Genomic DNA, 20,288 nt, shown 5'->3' with positions numbered 1-20,288 from the left:
AACTTCTTTTACTCAAGGATGGTGCTCTACCATTTGAGCCACAGCACCACTTCAGCTTTTTCTGAGTAGTTTGTTGGAGATAAGAGTCTTGGATTTTTCTACCTGGACTGTTTTTGGACCTTGATCCTCAATCTCAGCCTCCTGAATAACTAGAATTACAGGTGTGAGTCACCAGCTCCACCCCCCCCAGCTTATCTTTTCTTTTTTTTTAAGCTACTTTTCCAGATAAGATCTTAAGTTCTTCTTTGAACCTAGAGATTATACTTAGTGTGCTCATGTTTTACTGCTTGAATCATGAGTCCAGCCTTGCTTTTTGTGGATTAGTTTGAAAATAGAACCTGTTTTTCATGCATCACTTTCTTTTCTCCACATATTTCTTTAATTCCTTGAGTATTTTTCAAATGGTTGTTTTAGTCTTTTTCTATTATGTTTGAATCAGGTCTTTTTTTTCAACGAGCTATATTCTTTTCTCTGTCTTATCTCTCTCCTATTTGTTCTCTCCCTGTTTATCTCTTCTCTCATGAAAATCTAATATTTGATGCTACTAATGTGATTTCACTATATTCCATTTACTTGGGTTTTTGTTTTTGTATTTGCTTATATAAGTTAGGCTGTTCGTGATTCAGTCTGATATAGAACCTGGGAGTCACTTAAGTTCTATTTCAGATTCTTTGCTTTCAGATTCAATCACTTTTTAAAAAAATGTATTTGTAGCTGTTGTTGAACATTTTTATTTTAAATATATGTCTTTCAGTAAGGGAGTAAGAAAAATGGGAGGGGTCACCAACCTTTAATCAGACCTAGTAATCACCTCAGCAGGAGGTAATGGGCTTACAGAAATGAGGAAGTAAAAAACCTGGCTAGCTGTTTGTTTGAACCTGTGAGAGCTGAAGCAGCCATCACTGATCAAAGAACAGTCTGCTCCCACAGCTGCAAGTAAGCTTCTCCAGAAAGTCTGCATAGATGTCAGTGACTGAGCTGTAGCCCCTCCTTTGGTTGTAGAACCCCCATTTCATTTAGTGTCTGTAGAGTTTTGGTAGCTGTTCTTATGCTAAAATGTTTAATGGGTCAAACCACAGCATTGTACTGTATATAACTTCTGGAAACTGCAAGAGTTCCATAGACTTCAGATTTCCAGATCAGTTGGAAATAAAGCAGACAAATTTATACAGCACAGTCATTTATTGGGTTAAAGGATAAGTTCCCACTTTTCCTGGTGTTTGTAAATTCCATTTACCCAGAATTCTCCTCAAATTAAATGTAAGGGGAGGAGTTCATACAAGAAATAGTCCTCATAGTTATAGATGACTACATTTGTTTTGGGCACATGTAGTTCTCATTTTAGCAAACATTAGGTGGACAATGTCATAAATTTACAGAATAGCCACAGGCAGGTTTCCCTGCTTTTCATTCCTTTTCTTAAATTGTTATTACCAAGTTGATATACAGAGGGATTATAGTTTCACAAGTCAGATAAAGAGTACATTTTTTTTTTGCCAGTTCTGGGCCCTGAGCTTAGGGCCTGGGCACTGTCCTTGGTCTTTCTCAAGGCTAGAGCTCTACTACTTCAGCCACAGTACCACTTCCAGCTTTTTTCTATGTATGTGGTACCAAGGAATCCAACCCAGGTCCTCGTGCATGACAGGCAAGCACTCTGTAGCTAGGCCAAACTCCTGGCCCCAAGAGTACAAATTCTTTTTGAACAATGTCACCCTTTCCTTTCCTCTCTCCTAGTTTTTCCCTCCTATATCCTCACCCATAGATTGTACATTTGTTTTCAACACAGTGTCTATTCAGTACCACTGCTGCATCTGTTCATCCTTTTTTCCAACCATTTCTGAGGCTCCTTTTACCCTCCCAAAGACATATAAACTGACAAACCACAAAAAAGGAAAAGAAAAAAAAAACAGCAACAGAAAAGAAAAAGAAACCTTTTATTTCCATTTCTTTAAGTTCATTTTGAGAAATATTATTTTATATGATCAGATGCACATAACTTCTCCTAAGATTATCCACAGGCAGGTTCTAATATTCAGAGTAAAGAATGGTACTAGACACACTTTCAAATACAAATGCAATTCTAAAACTTATGCTGTATTATTTGTATTTTTGTCTGTGCCAAGTTTGATGGTAGTTTGTACAAATTAACACCCACAGTAGGAGTATTTTAGTACTATTGAATAATAACAGTGTGTAATTTGAAAGGTAATTCCATTATGGCAAGCTTCCTGGGAAAATCAAGTGGCCTTACTGTTATAAAATTTGGACTCATTGTTACAAATTGCAAGTTTATTGAACAGTAAATACAGTTGAAGTGGTGGTAAAAAGAGGTCGTTTTACTGAATTTCTTTCATTACTTGTCTCTTTTTTTCCCCCCTAAATTTCAAACCTTGATTTGGAAGTTGGAATGAGTTTTGAAAGAAGTGAAAGGGTAATTACTGTTCAAGTCACAGATAATAAGTCTTGGGTTTTTTTCCTAAGCATTTTCCTTTGTTCCAGAGCAAATAAGATATGTTCAAGCCATATATTTGACCAAAATAAGTGATTGTTAAAGTCACAGAGAAGAGAAAATGATTTTGTTATGAAGAATTTTTCTATAAGGTGATTGAGTAGTAGAAGTTGATCATGGACAGATTAATTATGAAAATACAACACAAACCTATATAGATATTATTGTTATATAGAACCTTATTCTATACTTTGTCTCTTTATAATAAAATCTCATTAATTTGGACAAACCATTATTTAGAATATGTTTAAAGGCTGATAGTGAAAATGAACATTTTTAAATTGTCATACTTGATTTTAATGTTCAGAAGACTTAAAAAAAGATAGCTGTCATAGATACATATTGATATATGTAATAAAACATCATATTTATAGGGTGTATAGCCCATCATAGATTTTTATGTCTATGTAGTTATGTTTATATCTCCAAGGCCATATCCATAACATTAAGTACCTAATATTGAGTCTTGGAGTTAATACCAAATACAATGAAGTCACAGATACTTATTAAAGTAAATGCAGTGAAACCTTGGCTCGTTGATGCTATGGTTTTGATGTGGAACGTTCTCAAAAAGTCCATGCATGGAAAGTCTAGGCCTCAATATGGTTCTTTCTCTCTTTAAGAAGTAAAAGCATGCAGGGCCTAAGGTCTTCAGATCACTGAAGATTTTTCCTAATAGGAATTAGAGATCCTAGCTCCCCCCCCCCCAAATCTTTACTGTTTGTTCTTGTTTATGAAGTGAATTATCTTTTCTCATGTGCTGATACTAGGACTTGAATTCAGGGTCTTGTGATCTTGCTTGGCTTGTTAGCTAGGCTGGTGCTCTACCACTTAGACATATATTCACTTCTAGGATTTTGCTGATTAATTGGAGATTAGAATGTCCTAGATTTATCTGAGTAAAGGGAAAGGTAGAAGGATCATGATCCCAGACCCCAGCTCTGGAGAAAAGTAAGAGAATATTTGAACCATAATTAAAACAAAAAGGCTGAAGCCATGCACAATTGGTACAATGTCTTCCTAGCAAGAATGAGGCATGAGTCCAGCCACATTTTCACAAAAATCAAACAAATATAAGACAACAACAAAATGTAAACCCAAAACCAACAAACAAACAAAAACACAGGAAAGAAAATCTGTTAATGAACAAAGGTAACTGGCAAAGGTAAACACAGAAACACAGGATAGAATACTATCCTGAAGGTCAAAAGTCTACAAGGCAGACTCCTGTGACCACTTAGTACAGATATTTGTAACTATGCTACAAGTTCACGCTCATAACTTAGCTACTCAGGAGGCTGAGATAGAGTATCTAAATTCAAAGTCCATGAGGCTCTCATCTGCAATTAAGCACCAAAAAGCTGGAAGTAGAGCAATGGCTCAAGTGGTTGGCTGCCAGTTTTAAAGAAGGAAGCAAGAGATAGTATAAATGACCCTGAATTCAAGCCTCATTACCAGAACATGGAACAAACATCCCCAAAATGGCTGCATGTATTTTGGATAAAAAACCTATTTATGTGATTATGTTAAATATGGCCTATATACTGCAGTTAAATAATTTAGAAAGCAATACCTTCAAATCATAAGTAATAGATTTCTTTGTCTTATAGAGAGAGTCTTTAAGAGAAGATAAGGGTAAATAACCGTATAGTCATAACTTATGGATGATAATATTTCACTGTCATGGGATTTTATCATAAGTGCTATAACATTACATTGGAATAAAAATTGCAAGCAAATATACTAAAAATTATTTGATTGAAACCTATGAATTTGGTCTGGGTTGGAGAGGAGAAAGGCATGGTCCTCTTACCCTTCAGACAAGTCTTTGTCAATTTTAATCCATTGGGGTTCTTTTGGACCTCGTGGGACTGCATCCTGGTGTCCTGCCCCAAATTTGAAAATGTTTCAGACTTCTTCAATTAACTTCAGTATCACTGATGGAAATTCTGTGACTTTCTTATCTGCCCTCAGAGCTTTAGCAACAGGAAAGCTCTGGAAACAGCAGTGGTGTTTGAAAACACCAAATGAGTCTCCAGCAGCACTGAAAGGAGACAATTACACAGTCATGGGCTAAAGATAGTAGCTCTTTGTTGCATGTGAGACACATTGATTCTAATTATTGTTCTATCAGGTCTTCAAATCATATGTGAGATCATAGTTTACATTTTTCTGTTTCTTTTATTATTGACCGACACTTGAAATCCTCTTAGACACTGATACTTATTTCTGAAGAGTCGTTTTGATTAGTCCCAAAAAAGACACCTATTTCTTTATTTCTTCCACAACATTAAGATTCTTCTCAAAAACCTTCGCTAGCCATACACTGGACAAAGGCCTCATATCTAAAATATATCAACAGCTCAAAACTTGAATCACTCCAAAACTAATCTCCAAAGTAACAACCATCCCATTAAAAGATGGGCCAAAGACTTAGAGTCTTCTCTGAAGAAGAAATAAGAATGGCCTATAGACACATGAAGAAATGCTCAACATCTCTGGCCATGAAAGAAATGCAAATCAAAACAACTCTAAGATTCCACCTCACTCCAGTTAGAATGGCCAGGATCAAGAAAACTAATAACAGATGCTGGAGGGGATGTGGCCAGGAGGGATCACTACTACACTGTTGGTGGGAGTGCAAGCTCATTCAACCACTATGAAAAGCATTATGGCAGTTTTTCAAAAGACTAAACATAGAGCTCCCCTATGACCCATCCATTCCACTACCTGGCATTCACCCACTTGTCCACAAACAAGGACATACTAAATCTACTAGCACAACGATGTTCATTGCAGCACTATTTACCATAGCAAAGATATGGAACCAACCCAGATGCCCTTCAGTTGATGAGTGGATCAACAAGATGTGGTATTTATATACAATGGAATTCTATGCTGCAGTCAAAAAAGAATGACATTGCCCCATTTGTAAGGAAATTGAAAGACTTAGAAAAAAATCATGTTAAGTGAAGTAAGCCAGACCGAAGGGAACATAGGCTCAATGGTTTCCCTCATTTGTCATAATCAGTAGAAACCTTGGGCTCTCCTAGCAGAGATTTACAACAGAGCAAAACCTAGATACATAAGGCCACACAGGATGATGCTAAATGAAAGGACCTCCAGGATATAGAAACAAAAGCCATATAATGAGTGATTGTTGTCCTTAAGGTACTATGTTATCTCTCATCTCTTTTTCTGTCCCTTGGTTATCTCATATTGTTACAGTATTTCTCCTGGTTATCTGATATAATGTATATATGCATATTTGGTTATTTGAAGTCACTTAGGGAAGGGAGAAAATAAGATGAGGGGCTGGGGTTGGGGAGAGGGAAATGGGGACCAAGACACGAGAAAGGGTATCAGTGTATGTGAAGTAATGCACCGTCTATTTGGCGAATATAATGTAGCCCTTCTATTAATTACAATAAAAAGTATATGAAAAAAAAGATTCTTCTCAATACACTGACTGTTACTTTCAAATCTTGATGTTTAGATATGTTTCTGGAGATCAATTAGTAGAATATTTGTATAGAAATTTTTAGATTCAAAATAGGAAAGTAAAACAATATAGGCTAGGAGACATTGCAGACAGTTTTGGGCATGAGTCTGTGTATATTTTATGTAAAAAAGCAGTCCTCTCTCACCACTGCTTTCAGTTTATATAGTCTTGGTTATCTGTGATTATTTGTGGTTTGAAAATATCAAGTGGTGATACATAAGGACATATAATGTGAAGCTAATTGAAAGGACCTCCAGGATAGTGAAACAAAAGCCATATAATGAATGATTGTTGTCCTTAATGTAGTATGTTGTCTCTCATCTCCTTTGCTGTCCCTTGGTTATCTCATATTGGTATAGTATCTCACTTTGTTATCTGATATATTGAATTTATTTGTATTTGGATATTTGAAATTTGATAGGGAAGGGGGGAAAACCAAGACGGGTGGGGGGTGTGGGGGGGGGAGGGAAACGGGTACCAAGACATGTGAAAGGGTATCAATGTATGTGAATTAATGCACCTTCTATCTGGCAAATATCATGTAACCCTTTTACTAATTACAATAAATAAATAAATAAATAAAAAGAAAATATCAAGTGGAAAATTCCAGAAAGAAATAATGAATGAGTTTTAAATTGCACCACCTTCTAAACATGACAAAAATCTCTTGCTACCTTCCTCTATACTGTTTGTGACATGGATGGTGTTTTTTCTCTCTGTTTTTTTTTTGTCGGTCCAGGAACTTGAACTCTGGGCCTAGGCCCTGTCCCTGAGCTCTTCAACGTAAGGCTAGCACTCTATCATTTGAGTCACAATGCCACTTGTGGGTTTTTTTTAGTAGTTAATTAGAGATAAAATTCTCATGGACTTGCCCAGGCTGGCTTTGAACCTCTATCCTCATATCTCAACCTCCTGAGTAGTTAAGATTACAGGCATGAGCCACGGTAGCTGACAATGTGGAATCACCCTTGGTTCAAAATATCCACACTGTATATGCTACCTGTAAATGTATACCTGTAAATATGTATGTGCATATTCAGCTTGGTTAGTAAACAAGCTCACAGCTGCCTAGGTTGAGAGATTGCTTGTCACAGAATCATGGAGCTTGTGTTCAATTAATTAGATCACTGATAATGGCCTCAGAGTGCAGTTATTGGTGATGCTGAGAATTTTATAGTTTAAGTCATGGTGCCACAGAACAATGGTTCAAACAACAAGGGACCATGGGTATGAAGGTAGTCTCCAGAGAGTAGAATGGAGTTGAAACATTATGCTGTTTCACAACACCGAGCATCTCACTCCTGTATTAGGGGTAATGCTGGCACAAACAAGCCGATTGCATTGCCAGTATAGAAGAGCTCACATCTAGATGACATACCGATGATAATAGATGGCTTTGTGGTTGGTTAAGGTACTGGTTACATTGTAGAGCATTTTCCTACTTATATACAAAGTTCATTGTAAACAATCTGCTATATTTTGCTGACAGCAGCCTTGTGTTTATTGTATCTCTTGCTAGGGTCCTTTGATCTGAGCTTGATTGTTTTTCTGTTTATCATAGTCCCAGGAGTCATAGGCTATGCTGTGTATCCCATTTATTAAAGTGGCATAGGTTATACCATCTTGGGTTACCTAATTACATTGTAGCAAGTTCATACAATAATAAAATCACCTGACACATCTCAGAACATAACCCTGTCAGAAGTAACATATCATAATATTCTAATCATTCTATTTTATTATTACTTTTTGTTAATAGTGTCTTATTTTGCCTACTTTAGAAATTAAAGTTTATTAAAAGTATGTATTTATAAAAATAAATAGGGCCTGGTGGACATTTCAGATATTTCCTGGTGGTCTTTTCTTGTACCTTGAAAAATAAAATAAACAACAGAAAGCAGCTGGGAAAACTGAGACTCAGCATTGTTCAAGGTCACAAACATTTATTTATAAGCAGTTGGAATGAGTCGTGAGATCTGCTCTTTGCCTGATGCTGTCCACTCTGATTTCAATGGATGTGCTTCTGTTCATGCTCTTCTATATTAATTTTAGAATGCTGGCAGAATGGAAGGAACATAAAGAGAATGGTCACTGCTTTCTTTGGAATGCACTTGATCTTGTGAGGATTTATGGCACACAGGGTTTGAGAACAGTGCTTGAATGGCAATTCTCTGCAGCTGTACATTTCTGCCATACTGTAAATCAGCTTTGCAAATAGAAAGTAGATTACCCTGCAGAGTTGATCGACCAGTACTTTCCTGCCTCCTGTAAGGGTTAGTAAGCCATATTTGTTGAATGTTACAGTGTCATTTCTGAACCACAATGAATAGTAACGAGCCAGTACTGATGAAGATAGCAGTTTGAAAAATTCTTTTGGCAAAGTATCCTTTATTGGCTGGAATGGATGTGGATAATTAGCAATTTAAGAATATGTATTTATCTATTCTGTGGGGTTAAGGTAGGAGACCATCAGGAAATGGTAAAACCCTAAGATTATCAGTGATGCAGTATAGTAAGATGGTGCTGAGCTGAGTTAAAAGCAGGCTGGGAAGAAAGTATGTATCTAAAGTTTTGTGGGTTTCCTTTTCTATTTCCAACACAGTTTTAGGCAAATCCAACGGAATGCAAAGTAGAGCTGTATGCTCTACTTTTCTGCAGAAAACACTGATGTGCGTGTGTGGGGAGAGGAATGGGCTTCAAGACTACAACTAGCTACTTGTGCCCATGGCTTCCCAGCTTCTAGTGGGTGGGAGCTAGCATGAGTCACTGAGGGAGGCAAGGAGTGTCCAGAGGCATTGCAGTTCCAGCTGAAGAGCTGACCTAGCCTCATGCCTGGGGCGGAGGAGCTGCACTCTACTTAGATCAAGGATGTGGGGGAAGTGAGGACTAAGCTAGTGCCTTGATCTGGAGCACCTGAACTGGAATGGATGCCAAGAAGGCTGGACAGATAAGTCAGACCCAAACAGAGATAGAGCTCCATGAACCTGGCTTTTTTTTTTTTTTCTTTTTTTTGGCCAAGGGCTACTCTGTTCTTTGCCTTTCTCATTCCCCTATGGTGTAGAATAGAGCATTCTAGAAAGTTTCCAGTTTCTACAAGCCCTGTTACCTGGAAATAATATCATATCATGAGTTCCCTAGGAAAAATCTTCATGCTCTGAATTAATACCGATCTTTGACCTCCTTGGCAAAATCATTTTCTGCGAACAGGGAAAGGAGACTTTTCTTTTCTTTTTTGGTTGTTTTGAGACCTGTCTTTGCAGATTAGTGGAGGCTCAAATTGGCTGTATAGTTGAGGTTGGCTTCAAACTCCAGATTTCATTGTCTTTGCCTCCTAAGTGCTGGGACCTCAGTCATGTCTCAACAGGACCACATGGAAAAGGGATTCTTTTTTTTGTTGTTTGTTTTTTTTTCCACTTTATTTTTTTTTGCATTTTTTATTTTAATTAGTAAAAGGGTTACATGATATTTGCCAGATAGAAGGTGCATTAATTCACATACATTGATACCCTTTCACATGTCTTGGTACCCATTTCCCTCCCCCCCCACACTCCCCACCCTATCAAATTTCAAATAACCAAATACAAATAAATTCAATATATCAGATAACAAAGTGAGATACTATAACAATATGAGATAACCAAGGGACAGCAAAGGAGATGAGAGACAACATAGTACATTAAGGACAACAATCATTCGTTATATGGCTTTTGTTTCGATATCCTGGAGGTCCTTTCAATTAGCTTCATACTATATGGCCTTATGTATCAAGATTTTGCTCTATTGCAGATCTCTGCTAGTAGAGCCCAAGGTTTCTACTGATTATGACAAATGAGGGAAACCATTGAGCCTAAGTTCCTTTGAGTCTGGCTTACTTCACTTAATATGATTTTTTCTAAGTCTTTCCATTTCCTAACAAATGGGTCGATGTCATTCTTTCTGACAGCCACATAGAATTCCATTGTGTACAAATACCACATCTTGTTGATCCACTCATCAACTGAGGGACATCTAGGTTGGTTCCATATCTTTGCTATGGTGAATAGTGCTGCAATGAACATTGTTGTGCTAGTGGGTTTAGTATGTCCTTGTTTCTGGATGGTTGGGTAAATGCCAAGTAGTGGAATTGCTGGGTATAGGGGAGTTCTATGTTTAGCCTTTTGAGGCACTGCCATAATGCTTTCCATAGTGGTTGAACGAGTTTGCACTCCCACCAACAGTGTAGTAGTGATCCCTCCTGGCCACATCCCCTCCAGCATCTATTATTATTCGTTTTCCTGATCCTGGCCATTCTAACTGGAGTGAGGTAGAATCTTAGAGTTGTATTGATTTGCATTTCTTTTATGACCAGAGATGTTGAGCATTTCTTCATGTGTCTATAGGCCATTTTTGTTTCTTCTTTAGAGAAGATTCTCTTTAAGTCTTTGGCCCATTTTTTAATGGGATGGTTGTTACTTTGGAGATTAGTTTGGGAGTGATTCAATTTTTTGAGTTCTTGATATATTTTAGATATGAGGCCTTTGTCCGTTGTTTGGTTGGTGAATATCTTCTCCCACTCTGTAGGCTTCCTAATTAATTTATTAGCTATGTCCTTTGCCATACAAAAGCTCTGCAGTTTAATGCAGTCCTACTTATCCAGCCTTTCTCTGATTTGTTGTGATTCTTGGTCCTTATTAAGAAAGTTTCGACCTGTGCCAAGGAGGCCTAGTGTATCTCCTATTCCTTCCTGTAAAGTTTTCAGTGTGTCAGCTTTTACCTCCACGTCTTTGATGCACTTGGAGGTAATTCTAGTGCAAGGTGACAAAGAAGGATCCAACTTTAGTTTTCTGCAGGTGCTTAACCAGTTCTGCCAGCACCACTTGTTGAAGAGGCTGTCTTTCTTCCATTCTATTTTTTTGGCTCCCTTGTCAAAGATTAGGTGGCCATAGGTCTGTGGTTTAATATCTGGGTCCTCAGTTCTATTCCATTGGTCTTCAGGCCTGTTCTTGTGCCAATACCAAGCTGTTTTGATAATTATAGCTCTGTAATACAGTCTAAAGTTTGGAATTGAAATTCCTCTGGCGCTGTTCTTTCTGCTAAGAAGTGTTTTTGCTATACGGGGTCTTTTATTATTCCATATGAAATTTTGAATTGCCTCTTCTATTTCTTTAAAGAATGCCATTGGGATATTGATGGGTATTGCATTGAATTTGTAGATAGCTCTTGGCAAGATTGTCATTTTCACAATGTTGATTCTTCCAATCCAGGAGCATGGGAGGTTTTTCCATTTCCTTAGTTCTGCTTTAATTTCCTTTTTTAGGGTTTTAAAGTTTTCATCAAAAAGGTCCTTTACTTTCTTAGTTAAGCTAATTCCTAGGTACTTTATTTTCTTTGAGGCTATTGTGAAAGGAGTTTCTTTCCTGATTATTGCCTCGTTCCTCTCACTGTTGGCATAAAGGAAGGCAGTTGATTTTTGAGGGTTGATTTTATAGCCTGCTACTCTTCCAAAGTTTTGAATCAGCTCAAGGAGCTTGGGAGTAGAGTCTATAGGATTCTTTAAATACAGAATCATGTCATCTGCAAAGAGGGATAGTTTTATTTCCTCTTTCTCTACTTGGATCCCCGGAAAAGGGATTCTTAAAGCCAAATGTGCACCTGTCCTAAGTAGTAAAATCCTAACCCGAGAGGATCCATAAAACCTGCAGTTCTCTCTGCTTTGCCCTTGACTCTGCAGATCCCTTCCTTAAAAAATAGAAAGAAGGATATTAAGATAGATTCCCCAGAGTATATTTAACCCCTCTCCAACCTGCCTGTGGGTTGACAGTTTATGTAACATTAACTCTGACTATGTAGAACTGACAGTTGTCAAATTAATATTTATATAGAATTTGCTTCATATGCAAAATCAGTCAGGTTGAAGTTTTAAAGAGTGGACACAGTTTTTTTTTTTTTTTTTTTTTTTTTTTTTTTTTTTTTTTTTTTTTTTTTTTTTTTACAGTTTCTGGTGCTTTAAATACCATTCTGGTATGACTGAATCTCACCTTGGCAAAGGAATGTGGAAGTTCAAGTGAATGCCAGGCCACTTTTAGTGCATAGTAATTACCTTATGCAAGATGATTTTATTATTATCCCATAGAACAATGATGAGACTTTAAAAATGATTCTTCCTCTTCTCTCCCATATAGTTGTAGGCATGCACTCTCACAGAAAGGAGTCATTTCCATATATGTATATATATATATAGCTTATTTATTAGAGCATTATTATTATTATTTGGTCCTAACGTTCCCTAAGGCCATTGTATAACCAAAATATTCTCTCACATTTAAAAAGCAGGCAATAGTATGATTTCTTTACAATTGTTGCACAATTGTAAATGTATCTATAGTAAAAATATAAATATGTATGTAAATACATTGGAAGATAATTATTATTTTCACTTTTAAATTGTATTTATTTTGTTATCCTAAGTAGTTGTACAGAGATACCAACTTGACTTGTCAGCTGGTTAACACAATGCATGCTTCTGAGTCACCCCTTCCTCCCTTTTTGCCAGTACTGGGTCTTGAACTCAGAGCCTGGTACTGTCCTCGGGCTTTCTCAAGGCTAGCACTCTACCACTTGAGCCACAGCACCACTTCTAGCATTTTTTTCTGTTTATATGGCACAGAGGAATTGAACCCAGGGCTTCATGCATGCTAGGCAAGCACTCTACCACTAGACCATGATCCTGGTGCTCCTTTCATCATTCTCTTGCAGCTCGCTGAACTCTCCACCTCAACTCACCTACTTCCACTTGACATTGACTATCATCACAGCTTTTGCTCACTTTTCTCTGGAAGATGATTATTCACATGACACATCTCAGTGGTAATTCCATGATAGTTATTGTGTGATGTTTGGCAAATTAAGCTTTTACTAATGGGTAATTAATGGGCAATTTCTGAGCAGGGAAATAAACAGAACTAAGAAGAATTAAGAGTGAGAATGTAAAACAAAACAACCCCCCCAAAAAAAAACTAAAAGAGGAGATCTTTTACCACTTCTCCATAAAACATCTTTATCACCCTATTCATATTACCTTATGTGAAGTTCAGAATTATATGTATTTAATTGAATCTTTGAATAATATCATTCCCTACTCAGAAAACCTATATAGCCCATGAAGAAAAGACTTTGCTTTTTGTTCTAATCTCGAATCCCTCATGTAGTTTGCATGAGGTCATTATTCAGAATATTTTAACACCATTTTAAAAATAATCAATGAAGGGATTCCTTTCAAATAAATGAAATAATAGAAATAAGCAACTAACGAGTATAGCAGATAGCCACAGCATCAGACAACCAAGGAAGAAAGTTGAATTATGCCATGGAGAGTCAGAAAAGACATCAAATAATTTACTACTGACTCTGCCTTGATGGACACTCTACTGGGAATGAATGGTCTTAAGTGCCGAGTTGTGGATCATGGAGAAGATGCATTGCAAATTCTGAAGGTGACTCATTTTTGTCATTGTGCTGGGGGAAGTGAGTTGTTATCTTACCCTGGATTTAGATTGCATTCAGTAATGATGTCACAAGTTAGGTATGCATTAAGCAAATGTTGTTTTCATTTCTTTAGCCACCTGTGCAATTCCTTAGCATAAGAGGATAAACAGTCCTAGCAGACAGTTCAACCCTTTAAATATATTCTTAGAGTTGTTATGGCTATATCATTGTTGCAATTCCTCAAAGTCCATGCTACCTTTTAATTATTTGTTTGGTAAGAACAAATCTAAGCTTACCTGTCTGACTAGTTAAGAAATAATGAATGCATATAATAAAGACAATAAAGGTAATATTAGCTAAAAATAGCAAGTTTATCTTTCTGTAGTGTTTTTTGTTTCCAAAATAATTTCAAATGAAATTATACAGGCTAGTTTACATTTGCCAAATTTCTTCACAAGCTGTCTACAACAAGTAATTTGTCTTCATTTCTTAATGGGGTTATAAATTTGAGTTTTAAAGCCAATTAAAGAAAAGATCAGCAAGTAAACTCGGCCTAATTTATTTAACTAACTGCTCTTGCAGAATAAAAATGTATGGAATGTTGTGTTTTGTTTTATCGTTAATGACTTCCACTCTATTAGCTTAGACTTGAATACCCATTATGTAATCTTTAGAATAAAGTTAGGAATTTCATAGCTATCTCTTTAATGTGACAGGAGTGTTACATTATAAGCCAAGAGAATATCAAGTTATAAAAATAGCAAAACAGGCTCCGAGTTTGGCCTAGTGGTAGAGTGCTTTCCCAGTATGCATGAAGACCTGGGTTTGATTCCTCAGCACCACATACATAGAAAAACAAAGCCAGAAGTGATGCTGTGTCTCAAGAGGTAGAGCCATACCCTTGAGAAAACCTGAGGACAGTGCTCAAGCCCTGAGCCCAGGACTGGCAAAAAACCAAAAAACAAAATAAAAAAAGCATAAAAATAACAAAACAAGTTTATATTAAGGGATAAGTTTTTGTTTTGCTTTGCTTTTTTTCCCACCCACTCCTGGTGCTTGGATTAAGGGCCTGAGCACTGTCCTTGAGCTTTCTCGAGGCTAGCGGTTTGCCACTTGAGCCACAGCTCCACTTCTGGCTTTTTCTATATATGTGGCACCGAGGCATAGAACTGAGGTCTTTGTGTATTCTAGGCAAGCACTCTACCATTAGGCCAAACTCTCTGCCTCAAGGAATTAGTTTTTAACCTCTTAAACCTACTAAAACATTGAAAAATGTCTCAAAGTATTTTGAAAACATTGAACTACCAGGTTAGATATTCATGATACAGAGATGAAAATGTGAATTGTATCCTCAAGAAGTTCACTGTGAATTGGGAATAAGAATATAAAAAAGGAAATGCTTATTACTATGAGACAGGGAATATATGTGAAGAATCCACACACTATATAAAAATGCACACAGAAAATAGCAACATATTATGCACCTTCAAAATTTACTATAAAAGAATATTTTCAAGGCAAATGTATAGTATGAGCTTTTTAAAGGAAAAGAAGATACCAACCAGAAGTAAATGTGTGTGTGTGTGTGTGTCTGTGTTTGTGTTGGTAGACAAGGATGGGGATGTAGTTTGATATTTCAATTATGTGCAAAGGATAAGAAGACATTAAAGCATCAAATAGCAGTTTTCCTTATGCATTTCATTGTAGATATCATTTGTGTTTGATAATCGTTGATGACAGGTGGCAGGGGAGACAAATAAGTACCTTATTATGAAGAAACCAGAACTAAGACAAACAGTAGAATCTTGGACAATGATGAAGACACTAATTTTAAGGTAAAAGAAATAGAATTAGTTTAACTTGAGAGTATAAAAAGCAACACAGGTGAAATTTGAATCTGATGACAGGGAACATAGGAAAATAGGAGGGGAATTCAAAGACTTCCCTCTCTTACTTAGCAGTATCATTGTAAACAATAGTTCAGGTTTTTTTTCAAAGTAGATGTTATAAAAGCTCAAAATAGCTGTGGGCAATATAGGGCAAGAGAGAAAGCACTGAACTGCAGATAAAATCCCATGAGAGAAGATGGATTTAGATGACTGAGAGGGGGAAGGAAAGGGGACAAAAACACTAGAAGGGTTATCAAGGTTTGAGAAGTAATGTACCCATTACCTGATGAATGTAACTGTAACCCCTCTACATATTATCCAGACAATAAAATACAATTAAAAATGGCAAGAATAACATTTTGAGTTCAGGGAAGAATGGGATAATTCCTAAGATTTCCCATTTCTTGAAACAGAATTAAAATAAATTATGTTTCAAAAATATATATCATCCGCAATGCAAATAACTCTAATTATGGAGGTGTTAAGTGGATTACTTTTTCCATTCCAGATCAGTGCAATTTTTTTTTTTTGGAGGGGTGCCCGTCCTGGTTTGAGATCAGGGCCTGAGCACTGTCCTTGGACACTTTTTTGCTCAAAGCCAGTGCTTTGCCACTTGAGGCACAGCGCCACTTCTGGTTTTTTCTGTGTATGTGGTACTGAGGAATGGAACCCAGGGTTTGTGCATGCTAGACAAGCACCCTACCACTAGGCCATGCTCGGGGCCCAAGTGCAAATATTTTTGAATAAATGGATTATTTATTCAATTAGCTAAGGAAAATTTCAGAAAATCTAGGACTTTCCTAAGTCAGGATATCCTTGGTCAATAAGGTTTATATTTCTTTGATCTGTTGTTCAGATAAAGGGCAGAGACAACATAGATGAAACAGGGATTCTATTTTCTTAATAGAGTTAATTGGAGCCCTTAGCCTTCAGAGTATCAGCAAAGCAATGACATTCTCTGATTCAGACTAGAGAGAAGAAAAATCTCTCTCTCCAGAATTTGAGAGGTCCTCTTGACAGTGTGGAAGGTTACATACACAAAATTTCTGGAAGTCTCCCATAGAGCTGCATCTGGTAGCTGTAGTTGCTTTCTAATTGATTTAGCATTTTCTCAGTTAGAAAACCAATTAAGAATTTTAACCTAATATTTCAATAATGTGGCATTCTAGACATCTTTGAAAATTACTACATATGTCCTTATGAAAAAACAGACGAGATATGATTTAGAACATGATTCAAAAAACTTTTCAAGTCTTCCTTCCTATTTAAATGTTTAGCCTAATTCCCATCTTTCTTAACATGGTAAATAATTCCTAAATGACCTGAACAAAAGTGCTTTGGAAAACAGGCATAATTCACTAGAAAAGCAATAGACTGAACAATTGCTGAAGTTCTGACTTGGAAGAGGTGATTGTTGTAAATTCTTTAGTTTGGATTTGCATCTGGGCCCAACTCTATGGCTAATGTTCTAAGATATTCCAGGGTTTTTAATTAGCAAGCAAATATCCCTCTTCCTAGTTTCACCTAATAAAATTCGTACATGTTTTCAGGTTTTTCTGAAATGTCATCTCCTACATAAAGCCTTCTCTGATCGTTTCAATTGAATGTAATCTCTCCTTTCTCTGACCTCAAAATGAAATCTCTCCTTTCTCTGACCTCAAAAAGCATTTCACCTTTCACCTTGTGACATTTACTTACTCCCTTCATTGGACATACTATTTTTTATACCTAGGTTCAAGGCACAAATTTACTTCCTTGGATTTATATATTCTGTCTCTGAAACCATGTTACATAGATGAAATATAGGTAAATTAGATGGAGATAAGCCTAATTGTTAATTGAAATTTATTTTTTAATTGAATTAAATTACAGACTAGAAGCAGGAAGGTAGGACTATTAAAAAAAACAAAGGAGACATATTAGTCAAAACTATTTTCATAAGCAATATACTAAGGAGCTTATAATTGGAGGTTCTATGCTAGCTTAGGGAGGGGCTATTTGTGTGTGTGTGTGTGTGTGTGTGTGTGTGTGTGTGTACATGGTTTTTACTCTTGTCACAATGACTTTAGTATATTTTTACCTTGACTCTCCTCTTTCTACAATGTATGGTCAGTATAAAATCATTGATACTCATAGAAATAAAATTTTCTTTTCAACCATTTATTCCTCTTCATATTGGATTATTATGAAATTCCAACTCTGATAAGTCACTTTTCTCCTATAAACCCCATTGTAGAACGTTTAGCTATGTGAGCTTATGGTTTGTTTAGGACGTGGCTCTCACAATCCTAACACTGCCTACGCTAGGATAGGAGGTTTTTTTTTTTTTTTTTAATTTTCTATTGGATTACAGAGAAAGATGAGTAGGGGAATGACAAAAGTACTTCCTCTTTATGTACTACCTATTTATGAAATTCACAAAGCTCTGGCTCTTTAGTTTATTTTGTTTCTTGTTAGAGCCCTTCTGTTTCTGCAGTCTCTCTATAGATTAAGTACATTCTAGAAGGTTTGAGCCTAGGTTTTTAATCTTCTTGATTACTAATTTACTCCAGATTTTAATATCCAAAAAGGCAATTGAAGGACAAATTAACAGTATTTAAATGATTAAATCTGGACACACAAATTTAGTTCCATGAAATTTCAAGATCAAAGGAGATGTAATTATGGTCCGTGGGTTGTCTGATTTGATTTGCTTTCATATGATATTATAAAACTTGGGATTTTTCTAGAATGGGTATGTGTTGTTTTTTTTTTTTTGCACAAACAAAAGATAAGAGTAAAAGAGTTCCAAAATATGTATATGAATAAGACAGCAAATTAAACATGAAAAAACTATTAAATATGTGTAGTAAAAATATCTGCTTAGCCGCTAATTCTGCAGACTTCTAATTCCAGCCCTGAGGATGCTGGTAATAGGAGAATTGTAGAATCAGGGTCAGCTTGGACTTGTCAGAAAAAAAAAAAAAAACCACTGGAGTTTGGGGATTTTACTCAGGGTAGACCTTACTTAGTATTTGCTGGTTGTAGGTCCTATCGCCAACACCACAAACAAAACTATAACTGTTACAACAATGTGCTCAACCCAGTAATTTATTTGAAGGTTTGAATAAGTTAAAAAAATCATTTGGAAATATTTCTTTCTTTATAATTATTCTACTTTTCCAAAATGAATTATGTTCTATACATTTCTATTTCTCAGAAGTAATCCCATTTTGTTTTTCTTTAAATGTAATATAAAAAGTCTCACTGCTTCAGATACAGATTGATTACATTTACTCTGCTATTTAAAATTTGCTTGTAATTCTTGATAAGAGAATGACAAGACAACTTCTACTTATTTATCAAAGTTCCCAATACTTCTTGGCAGTCTACTCAATATCGTATCCTGCTTTTACTCTTGATAAATTTCTTTGGAAGAAAATGGAGAGACAATGAAATCACAATTTAAAAAAACTTAATCATTGCTTTAAAGTAATTAGAATGTTTCCAATAATTGAGATTACATAGACATGGATGTTGAAAACCACATAGAGAAATATCAAATTCCAAGGATTCTTTACTGGAAAAAATATACAACTTCAAAAACATCTTTGAATATAAAAGTATATAATTTAAAGAGGACAGGTATAATTGGAACCCATACTGCTTTAAAGTACTCACTTCCTTTACAGTAGTTTTATTTTTATCTGTGTTTGTTTCTTCCCACCACAAGGCTTTTTAGTGGCTTGAATTATGGCTGTTTATCTTTGTTGTCTCAGTTTCAAAAAATTGGCACTGAATTTGTACATAAGTACTAAAAATGTACTGAGTAAATAAGGGAATAACTGCAAAAAATGTACAAATAAAAAAACAATCTAATTTTTACTCAGTACTTGATTCAAAACATTTCAGAAAATGAACATTGGTACCCTTTAAGTTGCTGGTTTTCTTTTTACATGTATATGACAGAAATAATAAAATATTAAGAAGTTGAATAATTGAACTGTAAATAGCCTAAATGACTCAAAACTAATTGATTTAAAACATTATAGTATATGCATGTGTTATACTGTAAAAAATGCAAGACTATTAAGCATGTTATAATTTGAGGGCATAAATACCTATTAAAATAGATTATAAAATTTTATACATAAATTATAAAATTTTTTAATTTTTTAAAATGGAAAAAAATTGTTACACCATTGTAAATAGAAGAACTCAGTTTTATAAGGTCTTATTTTCTTACCATGATCTGAGATAGACTACCTAAATGCAAAATAAGATTTCAAATATTCCTGGTATTTGTATGTGTATATTTGTATGAGAGACAGAAAAACAGAGAGGGGGAGGGAAACACTAGTGAGCCTGAGTTTACTATTGACCATTCTTCATAAAAAGCTATCTTCTAACCTATTATTATTTGTACAGATACCGGAGTCCTTCCTGAACTGAACTCAAGAAGTATTCTCGAGTTCAACTGGCTGCTATTGAATTAATTTATACTTATTTATAGGAGCTTATAGAAGGGTTAGCTATGTTACATAATGCTTCAAGGAAAGCTGAGTATAGATTCGTCTGGATGGGTGGGCCCCCTCAAGTGATTGTGAGGTTGACATTTAATGCAAGGACATTTGTCTCTTTCTGTTTAAATGGTGAGTTTAACCAAGGGCCAGTTGAGAGTATTTCAGATCTAATCTATTACAAGGAGGAGGAGAGTGGGGAAAAAAGAGCAGAAATCCATTGGAAGTAATTGGGACTGGAGATCATAGTTCTAATAATTTGTAAAGCTGTAGTATAGAGCCAACATCAACAAAAGAAAATAAAAACAGAGGATGAAGTCAAGGTCTGGTAAAACAAAGGCCATGAATCAACACAGAGTACCAAAATTTAATACTAGATTGACCAGAAGCTGGTGAACAGGAGACCCAAGGAGATTGGTGAAGAT

At 35.8% G+C, this 20,288-nt stretch overlaps 1 long non-coding RNA gene across 1 annotated transcript in view; it reads left to right on the top strand.

Moving 5' to 3' along the window:
* LOC150059682 (uncharacterized) overlaps positions 1-11,982 on the top strand; it is a 722,023-nt gene extending 710,041 nt beyond the window's left edge. Inside the window, exon 2 of the long non-coding RNA XR_016536473.1 lies at positions 11,927-11,982. This is a non-coding gene — a long non-coding RNA (uncharacterized LOC150059682). The remainder of the gene's footprint in view (positions 1-11,926) is intronic.
* The last annotated feature ends 8,306 nt before the right edge of the window (positions 11,983-20,288 follow it).

Source organism: Megascapheus bottae, chromosome 8 (genome assembly GCF_031878675.1).
Source record: "Megascapheus bottae isolate mThoBot1 chromosome 8, mThoBot2.hap1, whole genome shotgun sequence".
Taxonomy (NCBI): domain Eukaryota; kingdom Metazoa; phylum Chordata; class Mammalia; order Rodentia; family Geomyidae; genus Megascapheus; species Megascapheus bottae.
This window is presented reverse-complemented; position numbering and strand designations above follow the sequence as displayed.